At 42.1% G+C, this 17,994-nt stretch overlaps 1 protein-coding gene across 2 annotated transcripts in view; it reads right to left on the bottom strand.

The window, feature by feature from the left end:
• The window catches only part of LOC106053211 (sodium-coupled monocarboxylate transporter 2-like), a 68,945-nt gene extending 66,330 nt beyond the window's left edge, over window positions 1-2,615 (bottom strand). The window contains exon 1 of one of the 2 annotated variants that reach the window (XM_056020045.1): window positions 2,473-2,615. The gene's annotated coding sequence lies outside the window, so the exon portion shown is untranslated. Of the gene's footprint in view, window positions 1-429; window positions 565-2,472 lie in introns of those variants that run through there. The other variant, XM_056020046.1, reaches the window with a different exon arrangement.
• Between the last annotated feature and the right edge of the window lie 15,379 nt (window positions 2,616-17,994).

Here is a 17,994-nt window from a genome sequence, read left to right as displayed (position 1 = left end):
TTCGAAAGTCCCTGCGGGCTCCCTCTTGAAGGTGTCCGCCTAATGAATGTCCTTTTTTCCCTCATTAAATGATGACGAATGTCAAAATGCAGGGGCCCCTAAAAGGTACAGCCCCCCCCCCCCAAGACCCCCAAATCTCTACCCATACCACTGGAAGAATGGCGGTTAGCTGTTGAATATTATTTCTGTCTCGGAGTTGAACCAAACAAGAAGATGATCATAAACACAGTTCATAGTGACATAACAGGGGGGGGGGGTAAAAATAATCGGGGGAGGGTGGTGGTAATTGACTAAAGGTCGCCACATCAAGTAACGTCCCTTGTGACTAGGACAAGGGGGTGACCAAATTGACCATCTCAAGTAGGGAAAGGTGAAATAAAGCCTGCCCTGTATTTTAAAAAAATTGGAGACTAGGCGAGAGCTGTCTACCTTTATTTGCATCCATTTAATACAGATGACTCACTTTCTAGTCCGTAGTAAAAATCTGTGTGGTGGCTGAGCGGTCAAGCTATTAGCTTTCAAACCGAGAGGTCTTGGGTTCGAGTCTCGGCAAAGGCAGGTATTTAGAAATTCGAGATCTGTAGGATACACCTGAGTCCATCCAACTCCAATGGGTACCTGACATAAGTTGGGGGAAAGTAAAGACGGCTGGTCGTAGTGCTGGCTCCATAACACCCTCGTGAGCCGTACACATAGAAAACAGGTGAGACTTTGACATCATCTGCCTTAGAGATCGAAACATAGTAAATAGGTACTTTAATTTAGGTCTATAAATCTGCGTTCATTGGATTGTGTCTTTTACTTATAACAAGATCTCTTCAAAAAATATACACCAACAATTGTTTAAATTAAAGAGACATGTAGTCCTGACTTTGAATGAAAGGTGGATGACAATTATAAGGGATAAACAATTGAACACTGGAGATTTGTTGAATAGAATTTTATTTGCCTCATATACACATGTATGTATATATATATATCTATATCTATATCCATATCCATCTATCTATCTATCTATCTATCTATCTATCTATCTATCTATCTATCTATCTATCTATCTATCTATCTATCTCTTTCTCTGTGCACTGTGTATTAGCTTTATTTTTCACCCTGTTCTCTCCGCATCTCTCCATTTCACTCTCTCAAACACACGCACACACACACACACTCTTAAAACGACATTAAAAACAAAACTGAAAGAGATAGATAGAGATAGATGTATCATTTGAATCCTGGTACAATAGACACCAATACAACGTGAGACGTATACGTCAATATGGAACACATCCTGGTACGCAAGACATTGGAGCAGTGTCCCGTCAAAACATAGGACATGGATAAATAATAATAAAGTTATGGACTTTTCAATGGTACTCAGCATAAACACTGGCCTCGTTTACCTGATTGGCGCCATAAAATTTAACTTTTCTTTCCTTAGGAAACCTGGTAAGAGGAATTACAGACGTAACTGAAGTCTATCATGTACTCTGGAAAAGACAATTTTAAGCCTCAACCATAAGAGATCGTGTGTCTGTCATTGAGCTACAAGCACAAGATCATCATCTGTCCCTTGACTTTCGACGCAAGGGTGCTGGGACAATCAACTCTCTCATGTCTTTCCGATCAGCAGCAGTTCTGAACACAAATGTTGACATAATTCCGTGAGAGAAAACTAAGTGACCAAAATGTTAAAAGTTTCGTCTGCTTCCTTCAAATTGATTGGCGCCAAGATTTCAATCCGCACATCATATATTTGACATTTGAAACCAACTAAATCAAATTTTAATGTTTTACTTTTTTTTTTCAAGATGTTTTCCACACTTTTACCCACAATTGACGGCAACAGGGGAAAAGGCCACTAGAGATATTGGACCATTGCGAAATTGTAAAATATTCCAAACAAGGTATAAAAATTTTTAATATAATAATCATTTTAGTAATAATAACAATAATAATAATAGTAATAAGGTAGGGTCTAAGTCTTTATTTTTTTTTAGAATAAAATAATTTCTAAGTTATATCTAACACTGGGTCATTTCATTGTGTCTTAGTAGTGATTGAACTATATATCAACGGCACCTTCGAATCCACATATGTCGGATGATTGTGGAGACAATACAACACACGTCTCTCTTCAAACACAAATCGTGACATCGGATGTCAAAACAAATGTCATCTTCAGACGTCTTATGATATCAAGAGAATTACCTCCCTTGGTCCAAACGTAGGTAAGGTGAGTTTCAATGATTCAATAGGCCTACAAGAAGAAAAGCCTGCAATCATATTATGCTGTAACAGCCTTTGCTTCTACACTGCTCCACGCTAATAGAGTGTAGACACTCTACAGGAGCCTAACTTGTGGGAACTGGGCACCATGGAGTAGCATAATGATCATTTTAGAGCCAATAAACATAATTAAGCTAAAATATATTGATTTAGACAATTTAAAAGATACATTTTTTGTTTACTTACAGTAATAGAAAGAAAAAAAGAAGGTATAAAGAATCCCACACGACACACGCTCGATGATACACTCACTCAACTTTTCCTGTCCTATCACTTGTTGAGAGAGAGGAAGTGAAGCGGACACAGTGTCTATGACCAAAACTTGCGGTTAAAACAAGACACAAAGTGAGAGTCTCTGTGATGTGACAGGTGAAAAGCTGCTGGCTGAAAAAAAATTGAGAAGAAAACTGGTATGACGTCATCTGATGCATTGAAAGCGATTTTTTTTTGTTTCATAACTTACACACAGAGATTTGTTCATTTTGTTTTTAATAAACCAATTGATCAAGTGTGTGTGTTTCTGTATTTCTATTTAATTTAAGATACAGAGGACTCTTGATAATCCGACACTTATTAATCCGACGAGGCAACGGTGTGTGTGTGTGTATCAGATGTTCATTTCAAGAACAAGTAAAATATAAAAACTTATATAAGCAAAGAATTGCACATTTACAGCCATATATCTCAATACTGTAATATTGTTCTTTTTTTGTATATCAACAAAATTAAATAATTAAAGCTAAATATTTAATTACTTGTTAATTTTGTGCTTGATTCATGTTTTGTTAGGGACAACGAATAATTGTGCAAAGCTTCAACTTGATCCAAATATGGGAAGTGGGAGAAATGACGTGTTCGAAAAGTGTTCCAGACGGACAGACGGACGGAGTGAGTTGATAGAAACTTTGTAGAAGTCATGACAGATTGATGAGTAGAAAACAAAAGACTTGTATAGATTGTTAATTGTTACATACACCTGCACACACTCATGTAATTAATCTCTACGCAACTCATGTAATTCATCTCTCCTGTAGTAAGTATATTTTTAGAATCTAGATGTAAAAGCTAAAATCATAAGTTTTGTATTTTTTACTTCATTTTTTTTCATGTTCGTCTATCGCTTATTTTACCCCTTGAAAGTCTGAAGAGAATATCTTATTACAGCATACATACATCTCAAATTCTCTAAAGTACAGCTAACCTTTCGTAAGACGACTTTTTCGACAATCCGACCCCCACGTTTCACCCCTTATCATTACCGTCGAACTATAAAGAGTGAACTGTATAATAACAGACTCAAGCTGACACTGAACATCTCCGGATGTCAACAAACGTGACTTGAAATAATCAGCATTCAAAGGGTTGAAATAACCGAATTTATTGTTCTTTATTTCTATATAGGTTTATTTCCCACACATATTTATACATTGATATGTTGTTTATGTCTATATAGGTTTATTGCCCACACATATTTATACATTGATATGTTGTTTATGTCTATATAGGTTTATTGCCCACACATAGTTATACATTGATATGTTGTTTATGTCTATATAGGTTTATTGCCCACACATATTTATACATTGATATGTTGTTTATGTCTATATAGGTTTATTGCCCACACATATTTATACATTGATATGTTGTTTATGTCTATATAGGTTTATTGCCCACACATATTTATACAGTGATATGTTGTTTATGTCTATATAGGTTTATTGCCCACACATATTTATACATTGATATGTTGTTTATGTCTATATAGGTTTATTGCCCACACATATTTATACATTGATATGTTGTTTATGTCTATATAGGTTTATTGCCCACACATATTTATACATTGATATTTTGTTTATGTCTATATAGGTTTATTGCCCACACATATGTATACATTGATATGTTGTTTATGTCTATACAGGTTTATTGCCCACACATATTTATACAGTGATATGTTGTTTATGTCTATATAGGTTTATTGCCCACACATATTTATACATTGATATGTTGTTTATGTCTATATAGGTTTATTGCCCACACATATTTATACATTGATATGTTGTTTATGTCTATATAGGTTTATTGCCCACACATATTTATACATTGATATGTTGTTTATGTCTATATAGGTTTATTGCCCACACATATTTATACAGTGATATGTTGTTTATGTCTATATAGGTTTATTGCCCACACATATTTATACATTGATATTTTGTTTATGAATTTAAAAAAATATTAGTAGTACGTCATTAAATAAAAAATAAACTTGGTCGGAAAAAAAAATTGCGTTTTCCAGAGAAGTTTGTCAATCTGTCACTTGAATAATATTCGCGAGTGAACTTCCTTTAATTAGATCACACGTGTGACACTTACCTGGCCAACAAGTTCCACGTACAGGTGTCTACATTTAAAAATGGATTATCAACTTATATACTTTAAAAAAAAGTTTAGTAAGATTGTTCTAATAGGACTTTGAATAGCTTTGTTAAAAAAACAAACACAAAAAAAAAAACTCAGCCAAAACAAAACTAAAATTATTTTTCACTGTCCCATAGTCTGTTGGACAATTAATCTCTGTCTTTTGCCTTGACAAGAATCTATTTCAGTGACAGGCCCGTCTATTTTTTAATGTGTCTTCCCATCGTTTTGATCAGTCTGCCTCCCCGAAGGAACGTTTTTGTGAGGTCTGAGGACTTTGTGATTTAGTTGTATCAGTAGGTCTCCTCATTTGTGATCTGGTCTTTTTAGGTGCTACCTAGTATCCCTTTATAGCATCTCAATTCCATTGCTAGTTTGCAAGCTTTTATCCACCAATACTAATGTCCCTTTTAAATCCCTGTAGGCTTTTGGTCATAATTTGTATTTTTTTCGACATAGATATTCACACCATAAGCTGAGGACATCTTGCACATCACCAGATCAGTTAATCTCTTCCAGTGGAGTAGCAGGGTATCCTCTTGTCTGGGTCCAAAGGTATGTTGGTGAAACTCGCTACCTTAAAGTTAGTTTTAAAAAAATGAGATTGTCACGTGGTATGATTTACATTGTACATGAATTCTTCTAGGTTAGGAATTCAATAACACGATTCACATGTCTAATTAATTCGTCTAGATTAGGAATTCATACTATTTTGAGGTTGTGCCAAATTAATTGTTCTTCTGAAAGGTCATTGATTAAATTATATTTTGTACAAGTATATTGAAATATTTTACGTTTATTTCCCTTATATTAACCCAGCTAAAAATACATTTGTTATATCCTATTTGAGTTCATCACATCAGTGGCGTACCAAAGTGCCCGTGGGGTAGAGGCGGCCTTAGCAGTGCGCGGTGCCCTGGGCGAAAGTCTTATGCGGGCCCTGAGCCGTCAGGGAAGACTATGTTTATCGTACTACGTCACGCTAACGGGATCGTCCGCCTCTGACGCTGAAGTACTGTACTAGCCTTTTAACTGCATAAACTCAGAAGTGTTCTCCACCTTAACTTCTGGATCTGATACCTCCACAAAACGCTATGTAAAAGACATGTGTTCTTTGTGGCTAACATCAAGCGTGCAGTCAAGGATGACGGCAAAATATGCCATCAGGTCTTAAAGCTCGATTTGAATCCTATATCCGAGGTACTGGTCGTGAGCCTAGGCTTTCTTAATTCGCCGAAGATGTTCTTACATCATGTTACATGGTTGGGTCGAATCTGTCAAGCATCTCTTCCAAGCCTAAAGACTGACCGTTGTTTGGCGCATAAAGTATGTCTGTTCTCTCACGAAATGCGCTTTTTTTTTTTTGGCAAGGTACTGAACGATCTCTTGCTAAGACTGCGCGCTAATGCAGTTTTTCTTTTCTAATTTGTTCTAGCATTAAGTCATTCATTGCGCTACCGTTGGACATTCTCATAGCTTAATCCAACCAAGCTGGCACCACTGGCGGATCCAGAACTTTGGAGTGGGGGGGGGCGATTTTTTTCCAAACCCTAACCCTAACGCCCAGTAAACCCTAACCCTATGCATAAACGTGCAGCATATATATATATATATATATATATATATATATATATATATATATATATATGAGAAAAAAAAGCGCAGCATTTCTCAACCTTCGTCGGCGAAAAACAAAACAACTGGGGCAGCGCAATAAGGTTCCATAGTGGGTTTCGGGGCAAAGCAAAAGCGTTTTCTTGCTTTTTTCACTGAAGAAACGCATTCTCCTGACATATACAGCTCATTATTCAAAAAAGAATTCGGGGCGAAGCCCCGACGCCAAAAGCGTTTTCTTTCATTCTTCAATACAGATACGCATTCTCCTGACATCTACAGCTCATTATTTATCAATGGCGAAGCCCCGTCGCCAAAAGCGTTTTCTTGCATTCTTCAATGCAGAAACGCATTCTCCTGACATATACAGCTCATTGCTCATAAAAAGAATTCGGGGCGAAGCCCCGACGCCAAAAGCGTTTTCTTGCATTCTTCAATGCAGAAACGCATTCTCCTGACATCTACAGCTCATTTTTTATCAATGGAGTTCGGCAAAAGCGTTTTCTTCACTGCAGAAACGCATTCTCCTGACAACTACAGCTCATTATTCATCAGTGGGTTCCGACGCCAAAATCCTTTTCTTGCATACTTCATAGAAGAAACGCATTCTTCTGACCTAAAGCTAATTTTTCATACTATTAAAAAAAGACCATTCGAATAATGTTGTACTTGAAAAATATTCTAATATGAATTTATAGGCCCTTAATACATTGCAAATAAAACCGATTTGTTCCTTGAGAAGATAAGATACCCCACATATTTAGATTTGGCTTTGAGGATCGCTGCCGAAAAAAGAATTATTCGATAAATAATATTCAATAAAATTGAAGTGTAAATTGTGAGTTATAGTCCCAAATTTATTTAACTAGAAAAATTTCAGATTGAGTAAAGGTTGGGAAAAGGCGACTATGTTTGGAATTATTTGGGTTTAGAACTTCTCAATCATGACTCTTATACTAAACATTTCGTTTGAATTCTAACTTTCTTAAAATAATTATGATAAATTCATGTGAAATTACATAAACTATGTCTGGAAATGAGAGGGGCGGTAGAGTGAAAACGATTAATCCTCGCTCCTTTAATAATTTCTGCTTAAGATTGCATTTGGCATTAAAGAATAGGGGTGGGGCGACTCAACTAATTTTGTTCACAAACTATGATTCTCCATAAAAATAGGACCGCCCCCCCCCCCTCAGAGGGCTAGAGTGGGAGGGCAGTACATGCAATCACTCTCCCCCCAACTCCATCGAATCGGCCAAGATACCAGAAGGGGATTGACATAATATAAAATTTATATATTAATTGAATTAATTTTGTACACAAACTATGATTTCTCCATAAAAGTAGGACCGCCCCCCCCCCACTCAAAGGGTTTAGGCAGTAGAGGTATTCGCCCCCCTCCCCCAGTCGGCAAACAGGGAACAACATAATATAAAGATCGGTTAAAATATTAATAACAAGTTTTAACCATATATATATTTAATTGTTTCTGTTAGCAAGCTGTGATTTCTAGAAATAAATTGGACAGCCCCCCCCCACTCGAAAGTGTATGGGTGGGGGGGGGCGGGATTGATACCATCGCCCCCTCCCGACCCCATCAAATCGGCCAACATACTAGAGGGGGGGAGGGGAAATAATCTAAAAATAGGTTGAAATATAAATAATTAGTATATATTACTAACATAAGTAATAAATTCGTATACAAATTGTGTGAATTCTATACTAAAATTCGTCCGCCCCCCCCCTTCGGGGGGGGGGATCGGCCGAGTGGGGGGGGGCGATCGCCCCTACCGCCCCCCCCCTGGATCCGCCAGTGGCTGGCACATACTTATAAGTATGGATGGCTGCATGACCGTGCGGTATGAGCGCTGGACTGTTGTTCGGTTGTCTCGATGGTCCCGTGTTTATACCTTGCCCGTTACCATGCCCCGTCGTCCTGAGGGAGATTTAGGCTAGGAAGTAGATTATCTTCAACTCTGTAGGAACATCCGAAACATTTGATTAAAATTTTTTATAAACATTTAAGGTGATTTTTTTTTACAGAAACCTCGTGCTGACCAATTTTATTATCAAGATGTTTCAGGTCGCAGCAGTAAATCCAGATAACTATTTCACATTTCTCATTAGCCTAAGTAGCATTTATTCACCTTATTTCGAAATCAAACAAAACAATTAATCACCAACAATTAATTAGCTAATTGATTAATTTTTTATTAATTCATATCTTGCAAGGTTTAATGAATAATTGTGCAAAGTTTAACCTGATCTGATAATGGGAGATAATGAGAATAAGCATGTTCAAACTTTTTACCAGAGAGACGGACAGACAGACAGACAGAGTGAGTTGATATTAGCTTTGTAAAAAAGCGCGTTGATCAAGGTTTCTCCACTAACCTGTATAAGTTCACCAGATATGTTTTTTAACTTCGGTTAACAAAAAGAAATAAAAAAGAAACGAGATCTACAACTTCTCTATGGTAGATTTATGTGCATTCCGTCAGCTGTAGAAGTACTGTTGTTTTTCTCGTACAGTACTTCATGTAATTGTAGAGCCCTATTCTGAATTGTCATTTCCGTCTTCAGATAACTCACGTAAAGGTGGCAGTTGCTTTGGTAGTTGAGGAACCAGCCATTTTTCTTGTAGGACTAGTATCCTTCACAGCTAAGGTTATTGCTTTTTCACAGTCCATGTCTTTCTTTGTCAACATTTCTTTCCGCATAGTACGGTCTAAGGCTGTCTTTCCAGTAGTCAAGATACCCACTGCTCTGAGATACCGCAGAGTACTGTCTAAGGCTGTCTTTCCAGTAGTCAAGATACCCACTGCTCTGAAATACCGCAGAGTACGGTCTAAGGCTGTCTTTCCAGTAGTCAAGATACCCACTGCTCTGAAATACCGCAGAGTACGGTCTAAGGCTGTCTTTCCAGTAGTCAAGATACCCACTGCTCTGAGATACCGCAGAGTACGGTCTAAGGCTGTCTTTCCAGTAGTCAAGATACCCACTGCTCTGAGATACCGCATGATATAGTGGAGGTGGGGGACTTTTTTTTCTTGTGTCCTTCGCAAGTTGCCCATAGTGAATGACTGTCTGTAGATCTATACTGTTAAAACTCTGCTCCTGTGCCGAAGTTTATGGTGCCGCACCAGAGCTCTGTTCAGCGCGAGTAATAGACACCATGTGGAGAGCAGTGTTGAGATAGGGCTGAAATGATCAGCAAGAGAAAGAGAGGGGGGAGTCTGAGCTGTCTGGAACTAAGGTACGTCCTTCGTGCTACCAGAGAACTGGATTAAGGAGCAACACTTGGAAGTGTGTATGTAGTTAGTATGAAGGTTTCGGTGGAAGAAAGGACTCCATGTCTGTGTGTTTTGTAACTGTAAATAAACTTATCATCAATGATTATCTATTATTCATTTCCTTTCGTTAAGAGCTTGACTTAGATTCGTCACAATACGTTCATCCTGAATCCAGCAGACATTATCATGACATGACTACTTCACTTTCACCTTCAGCTGTTGGACATCTCCATTCTCCTGACTAGAGTCAATGACAGGCCCGTCCATTCTTTTATATCTTCTCCTCGCTTTCTCTGTCTGCCTCTCTTTCATTTCCCTGGTACTGTTCCCTGCAAAAATATCTTTGAAAGCCCTGAGGACCTCGTGATATGGCTATTGCCAGCGGGTCATCATGGGGCCCAATTGCCATTGCTATTCGGTTTCGAATTTCTTCATTTGTAATTCGGTCTATGAAGGTGATACTTAGGATCCTTCCATCTAGAGCTTCTCAGCTTTAGGACTATTGGATAGTCTCCTCTCTAATTCTGCCGCTATTCGCCATCATACAAGAACGTCACCATAACATAGTTACTTAATAGGACCTAAAACCACGCCATCAACAACGGCAACCAACATTCCCTATGTTTTCTCTCTGACGTCATCGCTCGTCTGCGTCATAACAGTCCAAACATTACTTTCGTGCTGTACCAATTAACAACAGAGAAAAGTATCTAGAGGTGTGCAACTTTTAAATGATGCTCATACCGAGATCACATTCATAACAGCGCCATTCCTGCATTCATTCTTTGCTTGTTTGTTCTATATGAAACGATCTAAGCATATCAATTCGTTGTATATTTTAAAATAGCAGCAACATTTTCAAAGAAATGTACTACAACTCAGTCAGTCGTCTTGCATGACCAAACACACATGCATAAATAGGGCATGTATTAGAGTCGATCTGACATAACCTTCCACCCACTTTATAATATCCCGGATACAAACAACGCTTCTCGGTGTCAACAATCTCAAGCTCTCGGTAGTCGGCCATTGAACAATGTCTTTTACAGTTTATGAATAGAACGTAAGGGTTAGGTCTGAAAAATAGGAATGGATGAGCAGGGGAATGTATTTGTCCGTATTTAGATTTCCAGGATTTTTAACTTGTTATTGCAACCAAAATGCATGTTGTCTCAATAGGTTAAAGTTTGGTTTTCAAAATTAACATTAAAAGTGCTAAACCCTTTTATCTTCTTACTTCTTATTTTTTAAATTCAGTGTGACTATTGTGTACTTTATACTAAAATTGTGTGTCTACAGTTTAAACGGCTGTTTAGCTAGATCTAGATCTACAATTTTATTATTTATGTGAGATTGAAACTCGGAGAGAGTCATATGCAAAAACACTGCGATTGACTTCTATTTATAGGTCAAAGAAGCTATGAGTCGTTAAATTAGAACCAGACTGTCAAGGTCACACAATCACTTCCAGGAACAAAGTTTCAAAACATCTGTCAACAAAGCTTAAAAACATATTTTGGCACAGACTTGAACCTGGGAGACATAGCGATAGTCGGTAGTTGAACCTGGGCGTCATAGCGATAGTCGGTAGTTGAACCTGGGAGACATAGTGATAGTCGGTAGTTGAACCTGGGCGTCATAGCGATAGTCGGTAGTTGAACCTGGGAGACATAGTGATAGTCGGAAGTTGAACCTGGGAGACATAGTGATAGTCGGAAGTTGAACCTGGGCGTCATAGCGATAGTCGGTAGTTGAACCTGGGCGACATAGCGATAGTCGGTAGTTGAACCTGGGAGACATAGTGATAGTCGGTAGTTGAACCTGGGAGACATAGCGATAGTCGGTAGTTGAACCTGGGCGTCATAGCGATAGTCGGTAGTTGAAACTGGGAGACATAGCGATAGTCGGTAGTTGAACCTGGTAGACATAGCGATAGTCGGAAGTTGAACCTGGGAGACATAGTGATAGTCGGAAGTTGAACCTGGGAGACATAGTGATAGTCGGTAGTTGAACCTGAGAGACATAGCGATAGTCGGTAGTTGAACCTGGGAGACATAGCGATAGTCGGTAGTTGAACCTGAGAGACATAGCGATAGTCGGTAGTTGAACCTGGGAGACATAGCGATAGTCGGTAGTTGAACCTGGGAGACATAGTGATAGTCGGTAGTTGAACCTGGGAGACATAGCGATAGTCGGTAGTTGAACCTGGGAGACATAGCGATAGTCGGTAGTTGAACCTGAGAGACATAGCGATAGTCGGTAGTTGAACCTGGGAGACATAGCGATAGTCGGTAGTTGAACCTGGGAGACATAGCGATAGTCGGTAGTTGAACCTGGGAGACATAGTGATAGTCGGTAGTTGAACCTGGGAGACATAGCAATAGTCGGTAGTTGAACCTGGGAGACATAGCGATAGTCGGTAGTTGAACCTGGGAGACATAGCGATAGTCGGTAGTTGAACCTGGGAGACATAGCGATAGTCGGTAGTTGAACCTGGGAGACATAGCGATAGTCGGTAGTTGAACCTGGGAGACATAGTGATAGTCGGTAGTTGAACCTGGGAGACATAGCGATAGTCGGTAGTTGAACCTGGGAGACATAGTGATAGTCGGTAGTTGAACCTGGGAGACATAGCGATAGTCGGTAGTTGAACCTGGGCGTCATAGCGATAGTCGGTAGTTGAACCTGGGCGTCATAGCGATAGTCGGTAGTTGAACCTGGGCGTCATAGCGATAGTCGGTAGTTGAACCTGGGAGACATAGCGATAGTCGGTAGTTGAACCTGGGAGACATAGCGATAGTCGGTAGTTGAACCTGGGAGACATAGCGATAGTCGGTAGTTGAACCTGGGAGACATAGCGATAGTCGGTAGTTGAACCTGGGCGTCATAGCGATAGTCGGTAGTTGAACCTGGGAGACATAGCGATAGTCGTTAGTTGAACCTGGGAGACATAGCGATAGTCGGTAGTTGAACCTAGGCGTCATAGCGATAGTCGTTAGTTTAACCTGGGAGACATAGCGATAGTCGTTAGTTGAACCTGGGAGACATAGCGATAGTCGGTAGTTGAACCTGGGAGACATAGTGATAGTCGGTAGTTGAACCTGGGAGACATAGCGATAGTCGGAAGTTGAACCTGGGAGACATAGCGATAGTCGGTAGTTGAACCTGGGAGACATAGCGATAGTCGGAAGTTGAACCTGGGCGTCATAGTGATAGTCGGAAGTTGAACCTGGGAGACATAGTGATAGTCGGTAGTTGAACCTGGGCGTCATAGCGATAGTCGGTAGTTGAACCTGGGAGACATAGCGATAGTCGGTAGTTGAACCTGGGAGACATAGCGATAGTCGGTAGTTGAACCTGGGAGACAAAGTGATAGTCGGTAGTTGAACCTGAAAGACATAGCGATAGTCGGTAGTTGAACCTGGGAGACATAGCGATAGTCGGTAGTTGAACCTGGGAGACATAGCGATAGTCGGTAGTTGAACCTGGGAGACATAGCGATAGTCGGTAGTTGAACCTGGGCGTCATAGCGATAGTCGGTAGTTGAACCTGGGAGACATAGCGATAGTCGGTAGTTGAACCTGGGAGACATAGCGATAGTCGTTAGTTGAACCTGGGAGACATAGCGATAGTCGGTAGTTGAACCTGGGAGACATAGCGATAGTCGGAAGTTGAACCTGGGAGACATAGCGATAGTCGGTAGTTGAACCTGGGAGACATAGCGATAGTCGTTAGTTGAACCTGGGAGACATAGCGATAGTCGGTAGTTGAACCTGGGCGTCATAGCGATAGTCGGTAGTTGAACCTGGGAGACATAGCGATAGTCGGAAGTTGAACCTGGGCGTCATAGTGATAGTCGGAAGTTGAACCTGGGAGACATAGCGATAGTCGGAAGTTGAACCTGGGCGTCATAGTGATAGTCGGAAGTTGAACCTGGGAGACATAGCGATAGTCGGTAGTTGAACCTGGGAGACATAGCGATAGTCGGTAGTTTAACCTGGGAGACATAGTGATAGTCGGTAGTTGAACCTGGGAGACATAGCGATAGTCGGAAGTTGAACCTGGGAGACATAGCGATAGTCGGAAGTTGAACCTGGGAGACATAGTGATAGTCGGTAGTTGAACCTGGGCGTCATAGCGATAGTCGGAAGTTAAACCTGGGAGACATAGCGATAGTCGGTAGTTGAACCTGGGCGTCATAGCGATAGTCGGTAGTTGAACCTGGGAGACATAGCAATAGTCGGTAGTTGAACCTGGGAGACATAGCGATAGTCGGTAGTTGAACCTGGGAGACATAGCGATAGTCGGTAGTTGAACCTGGGAGACATAGCGATAGTCGGTAGTTGAACCTGGGAGACATAGCGATAGTCGGTAGTTGAACCTGGGAGACATAGCGATAGTCGGTAGTTGAACCTGGGCGTCAGAGCGATAGTCTGTAGTTGAACCTGGGAGACATAGCTATAGTCGGTAGTTGAACCTGGGAGACATAGTGATAGTCGGAAGTTGAACCTGGGAGACATAGTGATAGTCGGTAGTTGAACCTGGGAGACATAGTGATAGTCGGTAGTTGAACCTGGGAGACATAGTGATAGTCGGAAGTTGAACCTGGGCGTCATAGCGATAGTCGGTAGTTGAACCTGGGAGACATAGCGATAGTCGGTAGTTGAACCTGGGAGACATAGCGATAGTCGTTAGTTGAACCTGGAAGACATAGTGATAGTCGGAAGTTGAACCTGGGCGTCATAGCGATAGTCGGTAGTTGAACCTGGGAGACATAGCGATAGTCGGTAGTTGAACCTGGGAGACATAGCGATAGTCGTTAGTTGAACCTGGAAGACATAGCGATAGTCGGTAGTTGAACCTGGGCGTCATAGCGATAGTCGGTAGTTGAACCTGGGAGACATAGCGATAGTCGGTAGTTGAACCTTGGCGTCATAGCGATAGTCGGTAGTTGAACCTGGGAGACATAGCGATAGTCGGTAGTTGAACCTGGGCGTCATAGCGATAGTCGGAAGTTGAACCTGGGAGACATAGCGATAGTCGGTAGTTGAACCTGGGCGTCATAGCGATAGTCGGTAGTTGAACCTGGGCGTCATAGCGATAGTCGGTAGTTGAACCTGGGAGACTTAGTGATAGTCGGTAGTTGAACCTGGGCGTCATAGCGATAGTCGGTAGTTGAACCTGGGAGACATAGCGATAGTCGGTAGTTGAACCTGGGCGTCATAGCGATAGTTGTTAGTTGAACCTGGGAGACATAGCGATAGTCGGTAGTTGAACCTGGGAGACATAGCGATAGTCGGTAGTTGAACCTGGGCGTCATAGCGATAGTCGGTAGTTGAACCTGGGAGACATAGCGATAGTCGGTAGTTGAACCTGGGAGACATAGCGATAGTCGGTAGTTGAACCTGGGAGACATAGCGATAGTCGGTAGTTGAACCTGGGAGACATAGCGATAGTCGGTAGTTGAACCTGGGAGACATAGCGATAGTCGGTAGTTGAACCTGGGAGACATAGCGATAGTCGGTAGTTGAACCTGGGAGACATAGCGATAGTCGGAAGTTGAACCTGGGCGTCATTGCGATAGTCGGAAGTTGAACCTGGGAGACATAGCGATAGTCGGTAGTTGAACCTGGGAGACATAGCGATAGTCGGTAGTTGAACCTGGGAGACATAGCGATAGTCGTTAGTTGAACCTGGGAGACATAGCGATAGTCGGTAGTTGAACCTGGGAGACATAGCGATAGTCGGTAGTTGAACCTGGGCGTCATAGCGATAGTCGGTAGTTGAACCTGGGAGACATAGCGATAGTCGGTAGTTGAACCTGGGAGACATAGCGATAGTCGGTAGTTGAACCTGGGAGACATAGCGATAGTCGGTAGTTGAACCTGGGAGACATAGCGATAGTCGGTAGTTGAACCTGGGAGACATAGCGATAGTCGGTAGTTGAACCTGGGCGTCATAGCGATAGTCGGTAGTTGAACCTGGGAGACATAGCTATAGTCGGTAGTTGAACCTGGGAGACATAGTGATAGTCGGAAGTTGAACCTGGGAGACATAGTGATAGTCGGTAGTTGAACCTGGGAGACTTAGTGATAGTCGGTAGTTGAACCTGGGAGACATAGCGATAGTCGGAAGTTGAACCTGGGAGACATAGTGATAGTCGGTAGTTGAACCTGGGAGACATAGCGATAGTCGGTAGTTGAACCTGGGAGACTTAGTGATAGTCGGTAGTTGAACCTGGGAGACATAGCGATAGTCGGAAGTTGAACCTGGGAGACATAGTGATAGTCGGTAGTTGAACCTGGGAGACATAGTGATAGTCGGAAGTTGAACCTGGGCGTCATAGCGATAGTCGGTAGTTGAACCTGGGAGACATAGCGATAGTCGGTAGTTGAACCTGGGAGACATAGCGATAGTCGTTAGTTGAACCTGGGAGACATAGCGATAGACGGTAGTTGAACCTGGGCGTCATAGCGATAGTCGGTAGTTGAACCTGGGAGACATAGCGATAGTCGGTAGTTGAACCTGGGAGACATAGCTATAGTCGGTAGTTGAACCTGGGAGACATAGTGATAGTCGGAAGTTGAACCTGGGAGACATAGTGATAGTCGGTAGTTGAACCTGGGAGACTTAGTGAAAGTCGGTAGTTGAACCTGGGAGACATAGCGATAGTCGGAAGTTGAACCTGGGAGACATAGTGATAGTCGGTAGTTGAACCTGGGAGACATAGCGATAGTCGGTAGTTGAACCTGGGAGACTTAGTGATAGTCGGTAGTTGAACCTGGGAGACATAGCGATAGTCGGAAGTTGAACCTGGGAGACATAGTGATAGTCGGTAGTTGAACCTGGGAGACATAGTGATAGTCGGAAGTTGAACCTGGGCGTCATAGCGATAGTCGGTAGTTGAACCTGGGAGACATAGCGATAGTCGGTAGTTGAACCTGGGAGACATAGCGATAGTCGTTAGTTGAACCTGGGAGACATAGCGATAGACGGTAGTTGAACCTGGGCGTCATAGCGATAGTCGGTAGTTGAACCTGGGAGACATAGCGATAGTCGGTAGTTGAACCTGGGAGACATAGCGATAGTCGGTAGTTGAACCTGGGAGACATAGCGATAGTCGGTAGTTGAACCTGGGCGTCATAACGATAGTCGGAAGTTGAACCTGGGAGACATAGCGATAGTCGGTAGTTGAACCTGGGCGTCATAGCGATAGTCGGTAGTTGAACCTGGGCGTCATAGCGATAGTCGGTAGTTGAACCTGGGAGACATAGCGATAGTCGGTAGTTAAACCTGGGAGACATAGCGATAGTCGGTAGTTGAACCTGGGCGTCATAGCGATAGTCGGTAGTTGAACCTGGGAGACATAGCGATAGTCGGTAGTTGAACCTGGGAGACATAGCGATAGTCGGTAGTTGAACCTGGGAGACATAGCGATAGTCGGTAGTTGAACCTGGGAGACATAGTGATAGTCGGTAGTTGAACCTGGGAGACATAGCGATAGTCGGTAGTTGAACCTGGGAGACATAGTGATAGTCGGTAGTTGAACCTGGGAGACATAGCGATAGTCGGTAGTTGAACCTGGGAGACATAGTGATAGTCGGTAGTTGAACCTGGGAGACATAGCGATAGTCGGTAGTTGAACCTGGGAGACATAGTGATAGTCGGTAGTTGAACCTGGGAGACATAGCGATAGTCGGTAGTTGAACCTGGGAGACATAGTGATAGTCGGAAGTTGAACCTGGGAGACATAGTGATAGTCGGAAGTTGAACCTGGGAAACATAGTGATAGTCGGTAGTTGAACCTGGGAGACATAGCGATAGTCGGTAGTTGAACCTGGGAGACATAGCGATAGTCGGAAGTTGAACCTGGGCGTCATAGCGATAGTCGGTAGTTGAACCTGGGCGTCATAGCGATAGTCGGTAGTTGAACCTGGGCGTCATAGCGATAGTCGGTAGTTGAACCTGGGAGACATAGCGATAGTCGGTAGTTGAACCTGGGAGACATAGCGATAGTCGGTAGTTGAACCTGGGAGACATAGCGATAGTCGGTAGTTGAACCTGGGCGTCATAGCGATAGTCGGTAGTTGAACCTGGGAGACATAGCTATAGTCGGTAGTTGAACCTGGGAGACATAGTGATAGTCGGAAGTTGAACCTGGGAGACATAGTGATAGTCGGTAGTTGAACCTGGGAGACATAGTGATAGTCGGTAGTTGAACCTGGGAGACATAGTGATAGTCGGAAGTTGAACCTGGGCGTCATAGCGATAGTCGGTAGTTGAACCTGGGAGACATAGCGATAGTCGGTAGTTGAACCTGGGAGACATAGCGATAGTCGTTAGTTGAACCTGGGAGACATAGCGATAGTCGGTAGTTGAA

Source organism: Biomphalaria glabrata, chromosome 2, assembly GCF_947242115.1.
Source record: "Biomphalaria glabrata chromosome 2, xgBioGlab47.1, whole genome shotgun sequence".
NCBI lineage: Eukaryota > Metazoa > Mollusca > Gastropoda > Planorbidae > Biomphalaria > Biomphalaria glabrata.
Note: the sequence above shows the minus strand (reverse complement) of the source record. Positions and strands in the feature narration are given on the sequence as shown.